Here is a 6847-nt window from a genome sequence, read left to right as displayed (position 1 = left end):
TTGTTGCTAAACCATGTCTTCCCCATGCTATACTTTTTGGATCCAAATCCAGGATGTTAACTTTTCCAAAATCTTTTGGGAATTTATAGAAGTAATTTATTATCCTTCTGGAGGCTTCTCTTTTTCAGATTAAACATTTCTAGTTCCTTTACCCGATCTTCATACACAACGGGCCCAAGTCCTCCCATCAGTCGGACTGCTTTCATATAAATAAAGTCTTAAATTATGGCCCACAGGTGTGGTCTAAGCAAGATTATCAACCCCCTTATTTAAAATACTATGCTTGTATTAATATAACTTAAATTAGAATTCACTTTTTGAGGGCTGACTCATTTTGTATTCATTTAAATTAAAATATCCAAGTCTTTTTCTTGTCTTGTTTTTCCTTTTAAAGATATATTGCTGTTAAATCACGTCTTTCCCATGCTCTACTTGTATAGTTGACTTTTTAAATCCAAATCCAGAATTTTATATTTAATCTCTATTAAAATTTACCTTTCTGCTGCAAAAGACCTCTTTAAAGTGTTAAAAAGCAAAGATGTCACTTTGAGGACTAAGGTGCTCCTGACCCAAGCCATATTTTCAATCACCTCATATGCATGTGAAAGCTGGACAATGAATAAGACTGAAGAAGAATTGATGCATTTGAATTATAGTGTTGGCAAAAAATATTGAATATACCCTGGACTGCCCGAAAAATGAACAAATCTATTTTGGAAGAAGTACAGCTGGAATGCTCCTTAGAAGCAAGGATGTTGAGACTTCATCTTACATACTTTGGGCATGTTATCAGGAGAGACCAGTCCCTGGAGAAGGACATAATGTTTGTTAGAGGGTCAGCGAAAAAGAGGAAGATCCTTAATGAGATGGATTGACACGGTCGTTACAAGATGGACTCAAACAGCAATGATTGTGAGGATGTCCCAGGACCGGGCAGTGTTTTGTTCTGTCATACATAGGGTCTTCATGTGTCGGAACTGATGCGAGAGGGCACCTAACAACGACAACAAAATTTGTCTGATTTTACCTGTCATTTACCAATCTGTGACATCCCATTGAGATCCTGAATATGTCTCAAAACATTTTCTCCTCCATCCAGATTTGTGTCATCTACAAATTTGATAGGTACGCCATTCATAGTTTCAGAGAGAATTTAGTAACAAAAAAAATGAAACAGACCAGAGCCCAGAGAAGAGCATTTTGGTATGTTGTTGGGTATCTTGTTTTACGTCAATGTTATTCTATTAAATCACATCCTTTCTTTTAGTTATTGAACTAGTTACAAATTCCCTTAACTATACTATCATCTGGCCTGCACTGCTTTATCCAGTTAAAATCTAATAAATGTTTGCTGACATCTAGGGACATTGTTGGAGCCCTGGTGGCATAGCGGTTAAGAGCTCAGCTGCTAACGAAAAGGTTTGAAGTTTGAATCTACCAGACACTCTTGGAAACCCTATGGGACAGTTCTACTCTGTCGTATAGGGTTACTATGAGTAGGAATTGACTCGAAGGCAATGGGTTAGAGACATTATTTTGGGGGGTATCCTTGGTCTACCAATTAGTGACTCTTCCAGAAGAGAAAATTAAAATGGATATATATATGGTAGAGTAGTGGTAAAGAGATCAATTTCTAGCTAAAAGGTCGGCGCTTCAAAACGACCAGCGGCTCCGCAAGAGAAAGATGTGGCAGCTTGCTTCTGTAGAGATTTATAGCCTTGGAAACCCAATGGGGTTGCTATGAGTTGAAAACCACTTGATGGCAGTGGGTTTGGTTTGGTTTGGTTTGGTTGGCTGGATATATATATACACAGGCAAAATTTGTTGAGCCAGCATACAAGTTTATCTGCGGCTGGTTGTTTAGGACATGATTCTGAAAGCATCAAGGCGGTGATTCGCCTATTATTATTCTGTTTCATGAAATCAAATCAACCGTTATTTATTGCCTGCCTACTCTGTTCAGAGTACCATCATAGGCATGTGGGGCACCGAGAAATAAAATATATCGTCCTTTTCATTGAAACACTTACAGTGTAATTTTGTGGTCACAGATTGCCCTACCCCTATGTTGGCTAGTCACCTTACAATTCTACGCCATTGATCACAAGGGGGACTGACTGGGTGAGAAATGATGAATGACACATAGTGAACTCATTCTGCTTCCCTGATCCACTGATAGTTTGTGACTGTTCTAAGGTAGGATGTATAATGATGGTGGGTCTGCCACGTCATCCTTACTCTTAAGGTACGGAGACATATACTCAAAGGTAACAGAGATATATTCCCAGTCCAGGCACAATGAGGACTGATCGCTTCTGTGTTTTCTAGGGAAACGACTCCTCTATATGACCTAGGATATGATTCTTCTAGAGTAGGCAACTCCAAGTAAGAACATTTATTTGTCTAGTCCCTTTGGGGGAAGGATAGGTGTGGGCAGAATGCTGGGAGCAAGGAAGGAACTGAACATTCATAAAGTGTCTATTATGTATGTATGGAACCCTGGTGGCACAGTGGTTAAGAGCTACCGCTGCTAGCCAAAAGGTTGGCATTTCAAATCCACCAGCCACTCCTCAGAAACCCTATGGGGCAGTTCTACTCTGTCCTACAGGGTTTCTAGGAGTCAGAATTGACTCGATAGCAATGGGTTGGTTATGTATGTACCAGACATTGTTTAAGGTATTTAATATATGTTGGTTTATATGATGTTCAAAAAAGATCTGATAATGAGAACCTATAAAAATCTGCCCATGGCCACTAAACTCCTTCATCCAAGATGCCTAGATTTAGGCCCAGCATCTTTCTGGCTTCAAAGCCCATGCACATTACACTAAGTCATATTAACTTATACTTTAAAATCTGGCTTGCTTTTAGGCATTCGAACTGCACCTTTCTTTCCTCCAACGTTGCCCTCCAATTGCCCTCCTAGGAAGATTTCCCCTTTGGAATACAGATCATTGAACTTTAACTCCTTTCTAGGTTCCTTCCTTGAGATTCAGATTTGTATCATGGTTAATAGCACAGACTCTGGAGCCAGATGTCCTGGGTTTGAACCCTAGACCTTCTATTTGTTAGCTGTGTGATTTATGCCAAGTTATTTAGCTTCTCACTACCCAAGTTTCCTTATCTGTATATGGAGATATTAATAGTTACTTCCCAGGGTTCTTTTGAGGATTAAAATGAGTGTACAATGTAAAGCATTTAGATGGAATAGTGTCTTGCACATAGTGCTATGTAACTGTTAGTTATTATAATTGTTCTATGTGCTTACCTATGGGATGCTTTCTGTTTCGGAAGAATAGCTAAATACCTACATGACATGCTGTATGAGACAATTAAAGTTCCAACCGGAAGAAAACTATCTCTTGTAATGAACTTGCATGCTTTTACCTTCTACTTGGCCTGAAATTCTAGCTGTTAGAGTCACTAATGGTATACACAATGAAGAGAAGAGGGTACCATCTCCAGAAGGAATCAGTAAACTATGCAAGTTACCAGAGAATTACTCTACTGTTCCCTTAAATGTGTGTATCAATTTGGCTGGGCTATGATTCCGTGGTTGTCCTCTATTTTGTGATTGTAATTTTACTTTAAAGAGGATTAAGGTGGGATAGTAACACCCTTACTAAGATCCAATGTAAAGGGAGTTTCCCTTGGGTGTGCCCTGCACCACCTTTTATCTCTCAAGAGATAAAAGGAAAGGGAAGCAAGCAGAGAGTGGGGGACCTCATACCACCAAGAAAGCAGCACCAGGAGCCGAGTACATCCTTTGGATCCAGGGTCCCTGTTCAGGGAAGCTCCTAGTCTGGGGGAAGATTGTTGAGAAGGCTTACAGAGAGAGAAAGCCTTCCCATGGAGCTGACACCCTGAATTTGGACTTTTAGCCTACTTTACTGTGAGAAAATAAACTTCTGTTTGTTAAAGCCCTCTACTTGTGGTATTTCTGTTATAGCAGCACTAGATGACTAAGACACCCGGGAATTGCTCTCTTGTTCTCTTATATTAACAAAGGTTTAATTAAGTCTGATTGAATTAATCAGTTGCTTTGGAGTTGATTCCTACTCAGGGCGACCCCATGTGTGTCAGGGTAGAACTGTGCTCCATAATGTTTTCAATGGCTGATTTTTCAGAAGTAGATCGCCAGGCCTTTCTTCCAAGGTGCTTTCTGGGTAGACATGAACCTCAAACCTTTTGGTTAGAGTGTGTTAACCGTTTGCACTACCCAAGGACTCCCTGATTAAATTAGGGGCTAGTATAAGATGGAGAGGCCTAGCAAGAAGAGTTCTGGCTCTCTGCCTCTATCCCTGCTTCAACTACAGAGCTATTTCCTCCTCTCCTCCTCCCCCTCAAAAGGCAAAATCAGCAATACCACCCCCCCCAAATACGTGCTTATTTTTCATCCATCGCTGAAATTTAATCAAGGTCGATCCTCAAATAGTCAATTTGACCCATATAATTCAGAGTTAACGATATTATTCCCATTTTAAAACGAGGAAGCTCAAAAACGTTAAATAATTTTATTTATTGACACGTTGGGCCAAATAATTCTGTATTTTAGGGGCTGTCTTGTGCATTTTAGGATTTTTAGCAGTATCCTTGGACTCTACTCACTAGATGGTAGTTGCACCCACCAGCTGTGACAACCACAAATGTTTCTAGACGTTGCCATATACTTCAGGGATACGTGGCGTGAAAATTTGCCCCTAATTGAGAACCACTGACTTAGGTCATAAGCTTGTAAATGGTGAGCTAAGATTCAGACCCAAGTCTTTCTGATTCAGAAGCACATTGAAAACATTACACAACACCATCCCCTACAGAATGTGACACAGACAAGCCCTGAATGGCAAGCAGAAGAAAAGGTTACTTGTAAGGAAGGTCAGGTCTGGATGCCAAACTTGACGTAACTTACCATTTTTCTACTAGCAAGCTCGTCATAAATGGGTCATTATATTGTACAGCATCACTGCTAGTGGAACTTAACAAGTGTGAGGTCTCCAGGCCCTTTCTGAAGTGAATTAAAAGAGCTTCCAGATCAGGGACGATAAGAAGTTCAGGAACTCAGGCCTTTTAGCATTTTTTCCATCTGCCCAAAGCCTTTGAAGTAATTCTACAGAGTTCTAACATGAACCAAGATATCTGGATATACAAAATCTACTTTTGTTGGCTCACGTAGAAAGAAGGTAACGGAGGAACTGGGTAGATATCTTTAAACTTATTTGAAAATGGTAGGGATCTGAGATTTTCAAGTTAATTTTCTTCCTTTCCAGAGAGAACATATTCTAAACCTCCCTCCAGTCCTTGAGAAACACGAAAGGAAAAAAAAAAAACACAAATTTGGAACCTGCAACTCTGCATCTAGGCATCTTCCAGATGATTTACTGCTCACAGTGCAGGATACAAATAAGGGCCATGCCAGCATGTTGAATGCTTAAAATACATTCTAATGAACATCATATTGTGAGCATTGCCAAGGCAGAATAAAATGCAATCAGGATTTAAATGTGGCTAAAATAATAGCTCCTTGGATTCAAGCACACTGATTAATGCCAGAGACACTTATGAAATGCTGTTGTCTGGTCATCAGTGTTATTTTTCTTTGGAACACTTTGTACTAGAAGCAATTAAAGAGGACTAATAAACGAAAAAGGAAAATACCCGATTCCATAAAATTAACATGACCCAGGTGAAGTGCTTTAGTTACAGATGATCTATGTTCCAAGATCGACAGGTTATCAACATAGCTTACCTTGAAATATGCATACTCTAAATATTTCTGAAAGAGTCACCTTTCACAGCAGATTCTCTTGCTTTTCTCATGTCTGTGTATAAATGTAAATTCTGTGCTTACTGTATACTCAGCCTTTTATTATTTTTTTTTATTTGAGGAGCCAAAATTAGCTTCAAAGGTGTCACTCAGATCATTTAAAGAGTAAAATGTGCCTCAATCTTAAAAAGAACATCGACGCAATTTGTAAGCAATATCCACTTCAATTTAGTAACCTGAGATGATAGGTAAGCAAACACGACAAGTCCACCAAGGCTGACATGTTAAAAGACTGGGTCACAGGGTTAGTGATAAGAAAGTACATGGTAAATGCTCTCTATTATTATGCTTTGTCTAAAAAACAAAACAAAACTTACAGTGTACATTTCTCATATCTCATATACACCCTCTCATTTTTGTGAGGATACAGCTGTTAGGGAGCAAGCAGAAACTTGTTTATCCTTATAAAAACACCTACTGAAATGGCCACCTATTGCTAAGAATGAATTGAAATTGATAAAATTGTTCACAGCTGCTCTTTGCAAATAACACTTTCTTATTACTGACCTAGTAAAAAGAAATGCTGGTCATGATGAAATTTCAATGTGGCAATGTAGCATTAACTATATCTCTATTAATTATAGCTATATTTCTACTAACTATCACCATTTTGTGGCACAAAGAAGAAGGGCTTGGGAACCAGACACACCTAGATGTTAGTCCTGGCTTTATATCTGATCACATTTTTAGTCTGTTCCCTCATTTGTAACATAACCATTTAAAGGATGAATTATAATTTTTTTTTTTAATTTTTGGTGATGCCATGTTTTTTCACTAATGGATGCTGAATCATTGTTTGTTCAGTAGTTTTTTTATTATTTGAAAAAATGGGGTGCCGATTGCAAGTGGTTCATATTGGTATCGTGTTCCATGAAGTACATCACACACGTGGTACATATTGGTACTATGGCCCAGGAAGCATATAAAAATGCCATCAGGAGGGTGAGCACTTTACCAAAGACACCATCAGGGAGGCGAGCGCTCTATAAAGATGTCATCAGGGAGGTGACTAATGCAAGAGGG

The sequence above is a fragment of the Elephas maximus genome, chromosome X, assembly GCF_024166365.1.
Source record: "Elephas maximus indicus isolate mEleMax1 chromosome X, mEleMax1 primary haplotype, whole genome shotgun sequence".
Classification (NCBI taxonomy): Eukaryota; Metazoa; Chordata; class Mammalia; order Proboscidea; family Elephantidae; genus Elephas; species Elephas maximus.
This window is presented reverse-complemented; position numbering follows the sequence as displayed.